Raw genomic sequence first — 15047 nt, forward strand, 5'->3', positions numbered from 1 at the left:
TTTATCCAATTTCGAAAGTGTTGATGATGCAAAATATCCACCAAATGCAGTAATCTAGTTCATGCTAGATGTTAAAAAAAAAGCTAGTTCATGCATTCATGACCTCCAGACTGGACTATTGTAATGCATTACTAGGTGGTTGTCCTGCATCCTCGATAAACAAGCTTCAGTTAGTCAAAAATGTTAACCTCAATATTATGATCCCTGCACTGGCTACCTGTTCAGTTTAGAATTAATTACAAAATAATATTACTTACATACAAGGCCTCAAATGGTTTAGCTCCCACATACCTAACCAGTGTTTTGATACGCTACAATCCGCCACGCTCCTTAAGATCACAAAACACGGGACTTCTGGTAATTCCCAGAATTTCAAAATCTACAAAAGGGGGTAGGGCTTTTTCATATTTAGCTCCAAAGCTTTGGAATAGCCTTCCAGACAGTGTTCGGGGCTCAGACACAGTTTCCCAGTTTAAAAGTAGGCTTAAGACGCATCTCTTTAATCTGGCGTACGCGTAACTCATCCCATAACCTCATACTTCAGTACATCTATCCTGAATGGCAACTACGCTAATTCTCTCTATCTGTTCTGTATTTTTCTACCCATCCCGAGGCATCTGGAGATTGTGCCAGCTGCAATAGACAAAGGGCAACCCTGCGAGGTGCCTGAGGCATCCAGACCAGCTCCAGCTGGATTCTGCTTTATGATGGTTGGAGCTACACATGCTGCTCCTGTGCTTCCAGTGATCCAGACCCCATCTGCCCTCTGCACCTACTGACTCATGTTAATTTAAAGAATTCCTGTTATATTGAACTTTCATCTGTATAACACACATGATGTTATATAATTTTTTATCTGTTATCACCCAAATGAGGATGGGTTCCCTGATTGAGTCTGGTTCCTCTCAAGGTTTCTTCCTATTGCCATCTCAGGGAGTTTTTCCTTGCCTCTGTCGTCGTCACACTTGGCTTGCTCATCAGAGACATTTCATTCATCATTCATTCATCTCATTATAATCTAGACACATTTTTCTCACACATACACACTTCCAAATACTTTCTTTTTTTTTTATTTCCTTCATTTTTGTGAAGCTGCTTTAAGACAATGACCATTGTTAAAAGCGCTATATAAATAAAATTGAATTGAATTAATCTACAGTATATCTTCTCTTACAGAGTGAACAGAATAGCAGCAAAGTGCACCAGAATGACACGAGAACAAGACGCAGGTGAGACAAACTGATAATAAAACTTATATAAAGACAGCAAAAGAAAAAAGTTGTTAGAGGTCATGTATAAAACAGGGCCATCAGCTGGAGAAATCAGATCACATTAAAACAACACCTTAATGCTACATGATTCCTGACTTAATAAACCATCAAACAGGAGTGAGACCTGAACCGCAGCACAAGAAGTAGTATTGCACTGTCTCTTAAGCATATTTACATCTACAGCACTGGGAACATCCCCTTATCCAGAGTGACTTACAGACGTACATGTGCTTTGGTGGTCTACAATAAAACACATCCTCATAAACTAATAAAATATTATGAAGCTAAATTCCCATTAGAGAGAAGTTAATATTACTGCAGAAAGAAAACAACAGCACAAGATGAAGTTTTTTATTAGTGTTTATTTTAGCGCTTGGTGACTGAATAAAGTTCTTGGTGTGAAGCCTGATAGTGATGCAGATGTTCAGTTTTTGGCCAAGACAATAAAAAAAAGATGTGATGAGATATGAGGAGAGAATGTTAGCTAGTTTTGCAAAACTACCCGAAGTTTCATTGTTCTGTCAAATGTTGTTACACAATAGTTCTCCTCAACAATCACCAAATCCATCATACTGATTAATCTCTAGTGATACAGTATACAGCAGAACAGACTTGCTGAGATTTAGTTTCAGCTGAGGATAAAGAGCTGCCATCCATGATGAGATGTCTGCCAAACTTACTGAGATTCATGCAGAAACACTGGATGCTGAAAGTCACAGAGAAAGAAGAGAAGGAGGGGAGGATTGAGGGAGTAAGGGAGAGGTATAGTTACTTGTAGGTAGAGCAGGGAGAAGAAGAGTGCAGAATACTAAGTAATAATCGGAAAAATTAAGCGGGATAAAACTGATACCTCATGCTGGTAAAGGATGGATGACCATGTCCAAGTAGTTCACATTATTGTGTTTTAGAGGAGAGTTGTTAAATCTCAGGATATAAGAGATCTAAAGAGAGAGAGGAGTCAGGAGGACTGGAGTCTTTACTGAAGGGGGTTACACATTAAAAAGAGAGAAAATGAGTCCAATGGCTAAGGGCAGTGACAGATGGGTAATAATATGAAGTTTATATTGGATTCAATGAACGAAATATTAAAATGAGACAGGACAGGTGTTTGTGAGAGAAAGCAGAGAAACCAGGACATGGGATATATATCCTATGTTGTCACTTACTGTAGGGCTGTGGAGTGAAGCAGCTTCTTTCATTACTGTACCTTAGTGGAGTGGAGAGACAGAACACCAGTTTAATTCCCAAATCTCAGAAGAGAGAGTCTATGAGGACAGGAGGAGTTACACCAGTGACTGAGGGAGACACTGATCCACAGCAGGGCTGAAGTGTGTCCTGAAAGGGAAACAAGAAAAACACAACTAAAGCTGAGAGCAGATGATTACCCACCAAATAGTTTTGAAAAAGGATTAGAATAATTTATAAATCAATAGAAGTATTAATTTTACAGTAGTGGCCATGGTGGACTCTGTGTACTGTGGTGTTATGATTATTGAGAGAATTCTGATGTGAGTTAGTGTGGTGTGGTTCCTCTCCTCCACAGAGTGTCATTGTGTCGTATCACATCCTCCAACTCAGCACCTGCAGTCGCTCCCAGCTGCAGCAGTGCAGTCTCTCTACAATCTGACTGAGGGAGGTTTTTGTACGACTCTATAACACTGTGTGAACACATGTTTACTACTGATATAATGGTAACTCTGACAGTAGTAATCTGCTGCATCTTCAGTCTGAACTCCACTGATGGTCAGAGTGAAATCAGATCCAGACCCACTGCCACTGAAACGAGCTGGAAAACCTGACTGTAGCTGATTTGCTTTTATAATTAGTAGTTTAGGAGCTTCTCCAGGTTTCTGCTGATACCAAGCTAAAGGTTGATAACCCCAATCTTGGTACACCTGGGGATTAGTTCTACAGTTGATGGTGACTGTTTCTCCTGGACGAGCAGATTTCACTGCAGGAGTCTGAGTTACTGTGACTTGACCTCTGCACTCTGTAAAAATATATTATAATTCACCATGAAACTGAAACATTATAAAAATTATTAAAATGTGTATTTGTATAAAGAGATGATTGTAGAGATAAAATCTGAAGCAGTGTCTGACCTTGAGTCCAGAGGATCAGTGTCCAGATGAAGACGGGGATCAAAGTCATGGTAGCTGTGGGTGAAGTTGCTGTAGCAGCAGCTCTCAGTCATGAAGTGTTAAAGTCACAGCGCTATAAACACTCCCAGAGCACTGAAGCATGTGCTGCTAATGCAAAGTGGAACCTCTCTTTGTGTGTGTGTGTGTGTGTGTGTGTGTGAGTGTAAACTTGCTCACTGGTTTATATCTGAAGTTTTGCGTAAATAGTTCTAACTCTCCCTGTGCTGATGTAAAATACAGACAAATGCTGCTGTGTGTCTACTCTAGATTCAATACTTTAAAAAAAAAAATTTTTTAGAAAATATAGAGACATTTCCACGGTCGGAAATTATCTCAGATGTGTCTGATAATGTATGTTACTTTGCCATGCTAACACATTAAACATACAGTGCTGTCAAAAATATTTTTGCAAACCTGATTTTTTTTATTTGTCAAATTTAAGTGATTCAGACCATCAAACATATTTTAATACAGTTAAATTTTGGATTGTGAGCATAATTCGTTTCAGAAGCGTGCCCGTATATCACAGCAAATTTCCCATAAGAAATAATAAAAACTTGATTGAAAACAGATTCATCACCTTCACTACTACAACCTTTTTAACATTTTTTTTCTTAACGACTGCTGTTTTTGCAGGACAGTTACTAAAGAACAGTCACTACACTTGGACACAATTTTTAAAATGCTTTATGCGTTCGCACACAAATGTGGTCACAATGTTATAGTAAACAGTACACGGGCGCACGGATTTTGGCTATATATGCAGTTATGAGACTGATGATTACTCACAATCCCACAGCACATGACAGAGAAGTGCATTCATACTACAGTACTTGTATATCAAGCCCTGGGCCATTTAACAGGTGAGCATTTATTAAAAAATTTTGCACGTCTTGTAAAACACTCACAGACCACAAAGAAAACTTGAGTACATGCAAAATGCAATTTTTAAATAATCTTTTTTTTTTTTATTAACAGCTATTCATTTCATTTTTGCTATTCATAGCTATTCAGCTATTTTTTTTAATTTAAGCTATTCAGAGGTCCATAACACGTGTCTTTGAGCTTGAGGTCACAAACTGGACATTCTCCTTCAGGAATTTTTCTGTCAATCGTGGCAATTAGTCCAACTCTTGAATCTGCAAAGCAGCCCTAGACCATCATACTACCATCACTGTTGACTGCTGGTAGGACTTCCGTTTTAGTAAATGTTGTGTTAATTTTATTGCTCTGTATCCTTAGTCAGCGCTCCTCCATCTAAATTTGAGATTTCATCTAGGCATCAAGAGTCTCCTGCTCTTGCTTTTGCACATCACGTTTGCCTGTGTCTACTCCAAACTCTGTGTCTGCAATCAAGTATAAAAGCAATAAGCAGGAAATTAACTGAAGGTTACAATCATAATATCTTGCAAAAATTATTCTTGCAATAGTAATAATCCTTCCAACATCCACATTTTGTCTCAGCAATCACAGGTACTCTAAAATTGTGTGTGGAGCTCATGTGGAACATCTGCATCTCATATTTCATACCTGTCTCTGAGATGTATTGGAGTATAAACAGAAAGGTTATACATAAAATAATGAGTAAAGTGGAAACTACCTGTAAATCTAACAGCTAAATACTTTTCACAGGACTGTACATTTACATCTACTACTGCACAGAGCTTTATCAGTAATCTCTCACTGTTAAAAAGAGAGGAATTGAGGCTAATGGATATGTACAATGACAGATGGGTAATAATACGAGGTTTACTGTATATTGGATTCAAAGAATTAAATGTTAAGATGAGACAGCACAAGTGTGGGAGGGACAAAGCAGAGAGACCAGGGACTCTCAGTGGTTTTTATTTTACATAAACATGTATGAAGGTCAGACCCTTGACAGTTTTTGGCTCTAAATAGACGTGCATTAGTCTGCTGATCTCTCATGGCGACTCTACGGTAATAAATCCAGCTTTAATGCTGAAATGATTGAAATAATGCTGCATCTCAGGAAAACTGATATTCTGATACTATCCCAATTCACATGCGTGAAACCCAATTCACGTGCACGGAAAAAAATATATCCCAGTACCTCTGATAATTTAAATTATTGTAAGAAATAATGGTGACTAAAGAGACTGTTTGTGAAGCTGTTTAATAATACCTATAAATGACAACTGCTCTCTGGCTCAGTGACGGCACCAAAGCAAAGTTGAAATCGTGCAGCTTTAATCCATTATGTTATATTATGTATACATTATTAGAGCTGTTAATGAAATAAAAGCAAATCTGGTGGCATTCAGATATATCAGAATACCCTGTGACCCATAGAAACATTTATTCTTATTCATCTTGTTCCCCCACTCTGATTGATCACCCAGGTTTGTTGATGGTGAGGTGATTGTTTGCTTTACATCCCAGTTCCCCCTCATGTCTGTATTTCCTTCTGGCTCTCCCTTTTGGTTATGCTGTTATAGTTAGTCCTGCCGGAATCTCAGCTTGCACTCTACACTAAATATACATTTACATTATACATTATGTGACTGAGACCATACCTAACTGTTATCTCTCCTCTTCTGTTCTCTCTCCTCCTCTCTTTCTTCCCTCTATCTCTTCCCTATCTGCTCATCTTGATTCATGCACACTTACATTCTATACAGACTTCAATTCTTTTGATTAAGTAAAGCTGCTTTGCGACAATGACAATTGTTAAAAGTGCTATACAAACAAAATTGAATTGAATTGAATTATTCTCCAAATTGAAAACTGTGACTGTCTTGATTGACAAACATGTAATAAGGGTGAAGTGTTTATGAAGATAATAAATGGTTAGCTGTGTAATTTTCGGCAAAGTTCATTAATGAAACATTATGAATTATAGTAATAACTTCCAAGTGCATCCTGTTCTTTGTTTGAGTAGGTAAAGCCTAATTTCCATTACAATTAACTCAGATTGTGCAAAAGGTTTGCAAAGCTGAGCTACTTGAGTGCTGAGCTCCTGGAGGGCTGTGATAGGTTGAATGGTGAGGTTGCATCTGGCTAAAGTGTATAAGTGACCCACGTTGCTGCAAGCAAAGTCTCATGATGCACTTGTAAATATATATATACTGTATATACTGTATATATATTACGTGAATTGGGTTTCACACATGTGAATTGGTATACGCATGTGTGCATCGTGTCTTTTGTGTGAATTATTTATGAGACTGATTTGCTTCCATAGTGAGTGAGTATATGACTGTAGTTTAGGCCAGAGGTGATTGTTGATTCTGTCATTTGGATTAACTGAACATTTTGAGGTTAGACCTTAAAGGAAACTTCCACCAACTGTTACAGAAACTGACTGATTCAAGGCACAGGAGTTCTCAGGAAGTTCTGCAAAACAAAGGAATTGCAATTATTATTAATAATACTTTACTCTGTCTGTAACTGTGAGCTTTAATGAAGCCAGAATTAATTAATACCCAAATACTTATGTTTATGATCAGTAAATGGATTATTTCTTTCTATTTTAATAAATTAATTTAGTTATATAATTTTAGTTAATTTCCTGTTTAGAATAATATAAAATTCATAAATATGTAAATGTGGCTTAGGAGCTCAAACCCAGTTTGTATCACATGTAGGTGAAGTGCCTGAGTCAGTATTTAGTCCTGATTATATTGAGACAGCTCTGTTCTAGACCCATTGCTTTTTCCCTCTACATGCTAAAATGATTTATTAACATGCCGTTAGCTTCCACTGCTAGGCTGATGACACACAGCTTTATGTTTTAGCAAAGCCATCTTCATCATATACACTTTTTGTAGTGTGTGTGTGTGTGTGTGTGTGTGTGTGTGTATGTGTGTGTGTATTATACGGTGGTAGTAAGCACCTGCAGTAGGTCCCAGCTGCAGCAGTCACAGTTACACAGGTTTTTGTACGACGCTCTAACACTGTGTGAACACAGCTTTACTACTGATGCTATGTCGACTCTGACAGTAGTAATCTGCTGCATCTTCAGTCTGGACTCCACTGATGGTCAGAGTGAAATCAGATCCAGATCCACTGCCACTGAAACGAGCTGGAAAACCTGACTGTAGCTGATTGGCATATTTAATCAGGAATTTAGGAGCTTCTCCAGGTTTCTGCTGATACCAGAATAAGTAGTGGCCGTTTGAGCTGTAATAATGCACTGCCTGACTGGTTCTACAGTTGATGGTGACTGTTTCTCCTGGACGAGCAGATTTCACTGCAGGAGTCTGAGTTACTGTGACTTGACCTCTGCATTCTGTAAAAATATATATTATAAATCACCATGAAACTGAAATAAGATAACAAAAATCATTGAATGTGTATGAAGAGGTTATTGTAGAGATAAAATCTGAAGCAGTGTCTGACCTTGAGTCCAGAGGATCAGTGTCCAGATGAAGACGGGGATCAAAGTCATGGTAGCTGTGGGTGAAGTTGCTGTAGCAGCAGCTCTCAGTCATGAAGTGTTAAAGTCACAGCGCTATAAACACTCCCAGAGCACTGAAGCATGTGCTGCTAATGCAAAGTGACCTCTAAGTATGGAAACACCTTTACCACATTCCCCCAATCTTACTGTAATTCTCACACTACTACAGAGTTATTGAGTTTTGCTTCTGGGGTCAGATGATGATTTTTTTTTTAAATTACTTTTAAGTCTAAGATGCATAAATAAGTGAATTAGAGAGAGAAGCATAAAATGTGCCTTAACAATATTTATGAGAAGTAATTTCTTCTTCTGTAGTGAAGAAATTACAGAAGTTAAGTAATTCACTTTAATTCATCAGTGTGTGTGTGTGTGTGTGTTTGTGTGTGTGCGTGTGTGTGTTTACTGTAGTGTGAGAAAGGTTTTTGTACGACGGCTTCATGGGAATGTAACACTGTGGGTCACTTTTGGTGGCGGCTCCAAACTCATTATAAGAAGTAAGTGCCTTCATTTTCTAGAAGCTCAGAGATTCATTAGTACTTTTACACAATTTAATGAAATGTATAAATTTACTGTAAAATAATAATGTGACATTTATATAAAGGAAAGAAACATTTTATATAAATAAGAGAAATGTGATGTGAAGAGCAGAGCTGATTTCATGAAAACTCTGCTTTTGTCTCATTTTGTAAAATTCAGTCTGAAACACTTAATCACTTTTTTAGACAAATTTAAAATAGTTTTTATTAGATGAAATTTTGCTTTGTTTTGCTCTAATTTATTAATTGTACTGAAAATGTGTGTAAGAATAAATCATGAGCAATGTTGATTTATTGATTATTTTTGATTGATGATAAGCCACAAAAAAGATTATTAACATCATGTAAAAAAGATAAACATAGTTTACCGTTACTGGGAAGTGATGCTTATTCATACACAGTGTGTTTTGTTCAGAAGATGAAGATGGTTTAGCTGCAGTTTGGTTGGGTGACGTTATCAGAATTGTGCTTTGTTTTACAATGTGCAAATAAACTTCTGCATCTGCTCCACATTAACGTTAATATGACTGTGTGTGTGTGTGTGTGTGTGTGTGTGTGTGTGTGTGTATGTGTGTGTGTGTGTGTGTGTGTTTTCTCCAGCTGGTCCGGTGGTGAAGCCCTCCGTGTCTCTGCTCCCTCCCTCCTCTCTGCAGCTCTCTGAGGGATCGGCCTCACTGTTCTGCCTGCTCTCAGCCTATTCTCCACAGGGGGCGCTGCTGACCTGGACTGTGGATGGTGCCGAGGTGAACGAGGGGATTGTGACCAGCACAGAAGAACAGAAGAACGGCTTCTACAGCCGCAGCAGCACCCTGACCCTCAGCAAAGAACGCTGGGAAGAGGCCGAGGTGTTCGGCTGTACCGTCTCCTACCACGACACGACTCAGATCACCTCGTTCCGAAAGAGTCGCTGTGACGCTCACTAGAAATCAAGTGTACACTTTAAAGCATGCTTAGTGGTCTAAAATGGTGTCAGTGATGTAGCTATGCTGAAATAAAGCTTTAATGTGGAAAGCATGTCTCCTTTTTCAGTTGTGAAGTGTCTTTGGCAGCAATTTGGAACAGCAGCTTTAACAGCAGGTCGAGTGCAGTGTGTATGTTGTGCTTGAGTGAGTTTGTCTAAAGAACCATGAACATCTGCTGAAAGTGCTGATCTACTCTGAGAAATGTGTGTATAAATGTGCAAATGCTATGTGTGTGTGTGTGTGTGTGTGTGTGTGTGTGTGCGTGTGTGTGTGTTTGATGGCTAATGTGCTACTGGGTAAGGAGGATCACACTCATTTCTAATTTTTCTGACTGGGTAGATGGTGCCTAAAACTATCAATACTGTAAATTGTAATGCATTCCACTAAAATACAAGAAAAAACAAAGATTCAAGACAAAAACTTTAGAAAATTTTCTGATCATGATGAAGCATTTACTGCCTTTATTTAGGAAGTAATAAAGTCTTAATAGAGTTTGATCTTTCTCTCTGAATCGATGCACTCTGAATTCGATCATAGGAAATTTCCTGAATGTAAATGTAATTAAAGGAGTCTTCCACTGTAATGTATGAGCAGAGCAGGTAATGCACTACACACACTAATCCCTACTTACCTCCTGCTGTGTTTTAAGACCACATGGCTCTCGCAGCCCACTTTGTAGAGTTTTTTTTTAATTTATTAGATTGTTTCATGGAGTTAATGCAGAATTTCTAGCAAACAGTGTAAATGACGGCTGTCTCTCAAATCTCCTGATATCTGTTACTGAAGGTCTCCCTCTGATCTCTGTGGAACAGAAGAAAGAGGGACTTCCGGTTGGCTGCAGACAAAAATGGCGGGTTAAGCACTTAGCTCTCGCAAGTCGGCGTTATATTTACCCCCGTGTAATTATTTTTGATTAAAAAAAGTAATTTTCCCACATTGATATGACGGGGGGAAAGAAAGGTAGAGCCACTCTTGTTATAAACATTTAACTGGATTAAAAGAGAATGTAAACTTCCACTATCATGGAATGAGGCAACCATCTCAGTACTTCCAAAGGAGGGTAAGGATAGGGAATTTAGTTGCAGTTATAGGCCTATTTCAATTCTTAATGTAGATTATAAGATATATACAGCAATTATAGCAAAAAGACTAGAGACCATCTTTCCCCGAATTAATAGACGAAGACCAGACTGGATTTACAAAAAGCCGTCAAACACATGATAATATTAAGAGGACGCTACATCTGATGGATAAAATAGAAAGGGAAAAGAACACAGCAGTATTACTAAGCCTTGACGCCAAAAAGGCCTTTGATTGGGTCAATTGGGAATTTCTTGATCAAACTTTCGATAGATTCGGCTTCAATAAACATTTTGTAAATATAATTAGATCTCTTTACCAACAACCAACAGCAAAAATAAAAATTAATGGGTCATTATCTCCATCGTTTAGTTTACAAAGAGGAACTAGACAGGGTTGCTGCCTCAGTCCCACTTTATTTGATGTTCATATTGAACCTCTGGCCCAGGCAATGCGTCAACATGAACAAATACAAGGCGTTACGATAGGACATAAAGATCATTTAATTGGTTTATTTGCGGATGATGTCTTGATCTATTTAACAGATCCTGAGGCTTCTCTTCCCGCACTAATGGAAATCCTTGATGAATTTAACTTCTTTGCTGTTTAAAAACTAAATATTGCAAAGACACAACTTTTGTCATTTAATTACAAACCTTCTGAGGAAATCAGATATAGATATAATTTAAGATGGGACATGGTAGAAAATTAAATATTTATGGGTGATTATTACAAAAAACCTGAGTAGCTTGTATGGTGCAAACTATAATGTGATTAACCAGAACATTATAAGCGATGTGGAACGGTGGTCTACCTATCCATTAGATTTTGCCAGTCAAGATCAACGTCATCAAAACAAACATATGACCTAGATTGCTATACCTCTTTCAAGCTTTGCCAGTAGAGATACCTAGACAGCAGTTTACAATCTGGAACAAACTGATTTTCAGGTTTAATTGGGATGGAAAGAAGCCCAGAATAAGATACACAACACTCCAGTTGGCCAAGCATAAAGGAGGATTGGCCCTACCTAATCTCAATGATTACTTTTATGCAGCTCAGTTCCGTCCCCTTTTTCTTTGGTGTAACAACAATTAATTTACTAGATGGAAGGAAATTGAGACATATATGGTGGGTTATCAGATTCAGTCAGTTATTGGAGAAAATGAAATCCCCTCAGTAGTCAAAAGTCAATTGGATTCAATAACCTCTGGAGCAGTGGAGTTTTAGTTTAAATTCGCTGAGCCTTTGATACTCAATTTAAACCAGGCGAAAGTGATGTCACATTTAAACAATGAGCAACAAAAGGCATTAGAGCAATATGTACAGTAGTGGAAAATGAGGAATTACAGAATTTTTTTTTTTCTTACTAATAGGGACTTATTTAGGTACATACAATTCAGAGATTACTTTAACAGAGAAATAAAAATGGAAACTTCACACGAAATTAATCCAGTTGTGAAGATCATGATGAATGCATACTAATCAAATAGTAAATGTGCAAAAATGATCTCCATGTTTTACGTAAGTATTATGGAAAGTAAGGCCAACCCAACATTATACCTTAAATCAAGGTAGAAAAGAGAATTAAATGTAGAAATTCTACCAGATGTATGGTTTGATATGTGTGAAGTTCAACATTCCTTCACAAGCTCGCAACAATTGAGGGTATTCAATTGGAAAAATTTAGTACGATTCTTTATTACACCTAAAAATCAGCAGTAAAGCTTCTTCTACACCTCAACAATGTTGAAGACAATGTGGCTGCTGAAGCACACCACACACACATTTTTTGGAGATGTGAAAAACTGAAGCCATTTTGGAAAAATGTACAATTAACCCTAACAAAGGTACTTGGATATGAGATGCCATTTTCATGAATCGTCTTGTACTTGGGTCATATTTCACTGGTTACACTTTAGGAGGACCGATACCTGGTAAAAATACTCTTTACAGCAGCAAAGAAAAGCATAACTAGAAGCTGGTATAAGCCTGATTCACCTAAACAGCAACAATGGCTTGAGGTCATTCAGGAAAGGACGTTGGAACATATGACTGGTGTGATATGTTTGAAGGCGGACATGTATGCCAAAAGATGGCAAAAATGGAATCTTTACTTTGACAAATCATAGGGGCACTGGCTCTTAGACTGTACCAGCCAAAGTTTTAGGCATATATGTCAACTGTGCCTAATCTTTTATACTCAATTGTCTTTCCTTTTTGTAAGCACCATGTTTTTACTTTTTTTTACAGTATTCTCACTACAGGCTCTGTTCTTCTTCTTCTTATTATTATTATTATTATTATTATTATTTTTAATCTTATTTGCTTGTTATTGAAATTGCATGTCATATCTGACTGAAATTAGCCCTTTCTGCTATTTGGAAAAATGCATTTGAATGTAACAGTTGGGACATACTAAAAATGCAATAAAATTTAAGTGGAAAAAGAACAGAAGAAAGAGCTTGAACTGATATTTAATCTTTATTTAGTTCTGGTCATGGAGTGATGAGTCTGTCAGCATCATTAAGCCCAGAGATCATGACTTAACTACTCAACATATACGTACAGGAATGCTGTGTTTAACTTTTATTCAATGTTGAATGTGTTAATGAAGCAAAAAAAAACTACCAAATGCAGTAATCTATATCTTCCAGGGGCGTAGATTTAGGGTGGACAGAGGGGATGTGTCCCCACCAATATCCTCCGACCATTAAAATGTCCCCACCAATAATTTAATCCACTTAAAAAAATCGTGCTGTCAACATTAACCTAGACACGCAGAAAGGAATATATCATGTTCTCTCCTTGAGTCCTCCCGCCCCCAAAACACATATGAACATTTTGATTGGCTGTGCCTTTCCCTGCTCTCATGTGAGAGCCTATGGCTGCGTTCAGATACAAGCAGCGCCAAATGAAGTGGACTTTTTTCCCCGTGCAAAAAGGTGTGTTGGGTGACGTACATGTGAGGATGGCGGCAGCAAAAAAAAAAAAAAAAAAAAGAAAAAAAAAAGCTGGACATAAGTCACTTTAAGTTCGCTAGTGAATCTATCAAAGTCCATCAAAGTAACGACAACAGTTAATGTTAATGCTAGTGATTATTTTTTTTTTTTAACCGCTTTGACGCACATTCATTATAGCAGGACAGGCTATAGTCTGTAAATACGGACTTAAAAATAACAGCAGATTAAACAGGTAAATGTAAAAGTATAAATATGATCCCTGTCAGTTCTCCTAATCTAATGACGACTATTTGTCAGAAATCAGTCTTGTGAAAGAAATTGATATGCTACATACTAATCTTGCCATGTTAGAATTTTGTTGACGGTTCACCAATAGACAATCCACTTCGCACAAATAATTTTTAAAATGCATTCACTGACTTGGCAAACATTAATGATTTGATTCGAGATTTGCACACTAAGACTCAGAAAAAGTGAAATAAAATGATTGCTGTTTAAATGGCATGTGTTTATCCTGTTTTGGAGTCATATGTCCCCACCAATGTCAAAAGCAAATATACGCCCTTGATATCTTCCCTTACAAATTGAACAGAATAGCAGCAAAGTGTATCAGGATGACAAAAAAACAAGACACAGGTGAGACAAACTGATAATAAAACTTCTATAAAGACAAGACAAAAAAAAAGTGGTCAGAGGTCATGTATAAAACAGGGCCATTAGCTGGAGAAATCAGATCACATTAAAACAACACCTTAATGCTACGTGATTCCTGACTCAATAAACCATCAAACAGGAGTAAGACCTGAACCGCAGCACAATAAGTAGCATTGCACTGTCTATCAAGTATATTTACATCTACAGTACTGGGCACATCCCCTTATCCAGAGTGACTTACAGACGTACATGTGCTTTGGTGGTCTACAATAAAACACATCCTCATAAACTAATAAAATATTATGAGGCTAATTTCCTGTTAGAGAGGAGTTAATATTAGTGCAGAAAGAAAACAACAGCACAAGATGAAGTTTTTTATTAGTGCTCATTTAAGTGCTTGGTGACTGAATAAAGTTCTTTGTTTGAAGCCTGATAGTGCTGCAGATGTTTAGTTTTTTAGAGGATGTTTATTCCATTACCTGTGGGCCAGGACAAAAAAAATAAATTGTGACGAGATATCATAAGAGAGGCGGCATGGTGGTGTAGTGGTTAGCCTTGTCGCTTTGCACATCCAGGGTCCGGGTTTAAGTTTGCATGTTCTCCCAGTGCTTGGTGGGTTTTTTCCGCGTACTCTGGTACTCCGTATACCTGCAGATTATGATAATTAGTGTTCCCAAAATTGCATGTAGTGTGTGAATGTGTGTGTGCCCTGCACTGTACTGTCCAGGGTGTACCCCGCCTTGTGCCCTAAGTCATCTTCACTGGAACTGCGATAAGTCCTCTGCAACCCTGAAGACAGGATAAGGCAGTATAGACGATATGTGAGGGAGTGAGTAAGCATCAGGAGAGAAAGTTAGCTAGTTTTGTAAAACTACCGAACGTTTGATTGTCCTGCCAGATATTGTTGCACAACAGTTCCCCCCAACCATCACAAAATACATCATAGTAATGCATCTCTAGTAATATACAGCAACTCAGACTTGCTGTAATTTAGTTCATGACTGAAGAGCTGCGAAAACA

At 37.8% G+C, this 15047-nt stretch overlaps 2 long non-coding RNA genes across 2 annotated transcripts; one reads left to right on the forward strand and one right to left on the reverse strand.

The window, feature by feature from the left end:
- Window positions 1-1524: 1524 nt before the first annotated feature.
- LOC128507633 (uncharacterized) lies at window positions 1525-2802 on the reverse strand. Its single transcript, XR_008355828.1, has 3 exons — window positions 2479-2802; window positions 2122-2250; window positions 1525-1977 (listed from the first exon to the last, which is right to left on the reverse strand). It is a non-coding gene; the product is annotated as an uncharacterized LOC128507633 (long non-coding RNA).
- A 5193-nt stretch (window positions 2803-7995) lies between these two features.
- Window positions 7996-9382, forward strand: LOC128507645 (uncharacterized). The gene is made up of 3 exons (XR_008355830.1): window positions 7996-8024; window positions 8241-8326; window positions 8969-9382. It is a non-coding gene; the product is annotated as an uncharacterized LOC128507645 (long non-coding RNA).
- Window positions 9383-15047: the final 5665 nt, after the last annotated feature.

This window comes from Clarias gariepinus, chromosome 2, assembly GCF_024256425.1.
Source record: "Clarias gariepinus isolate MV-2021 ecotype Netherlands chromosome 2, CGAR_prim_01v2, whole genome shotgun sequence".
Taxonomy (NCBI): domain Eukaryota; kingdom Metazoa; phylum Chordata; class Actinopteri; order Siluriformes; family Clariidae; genus Clarias; species Clarias gariepinus.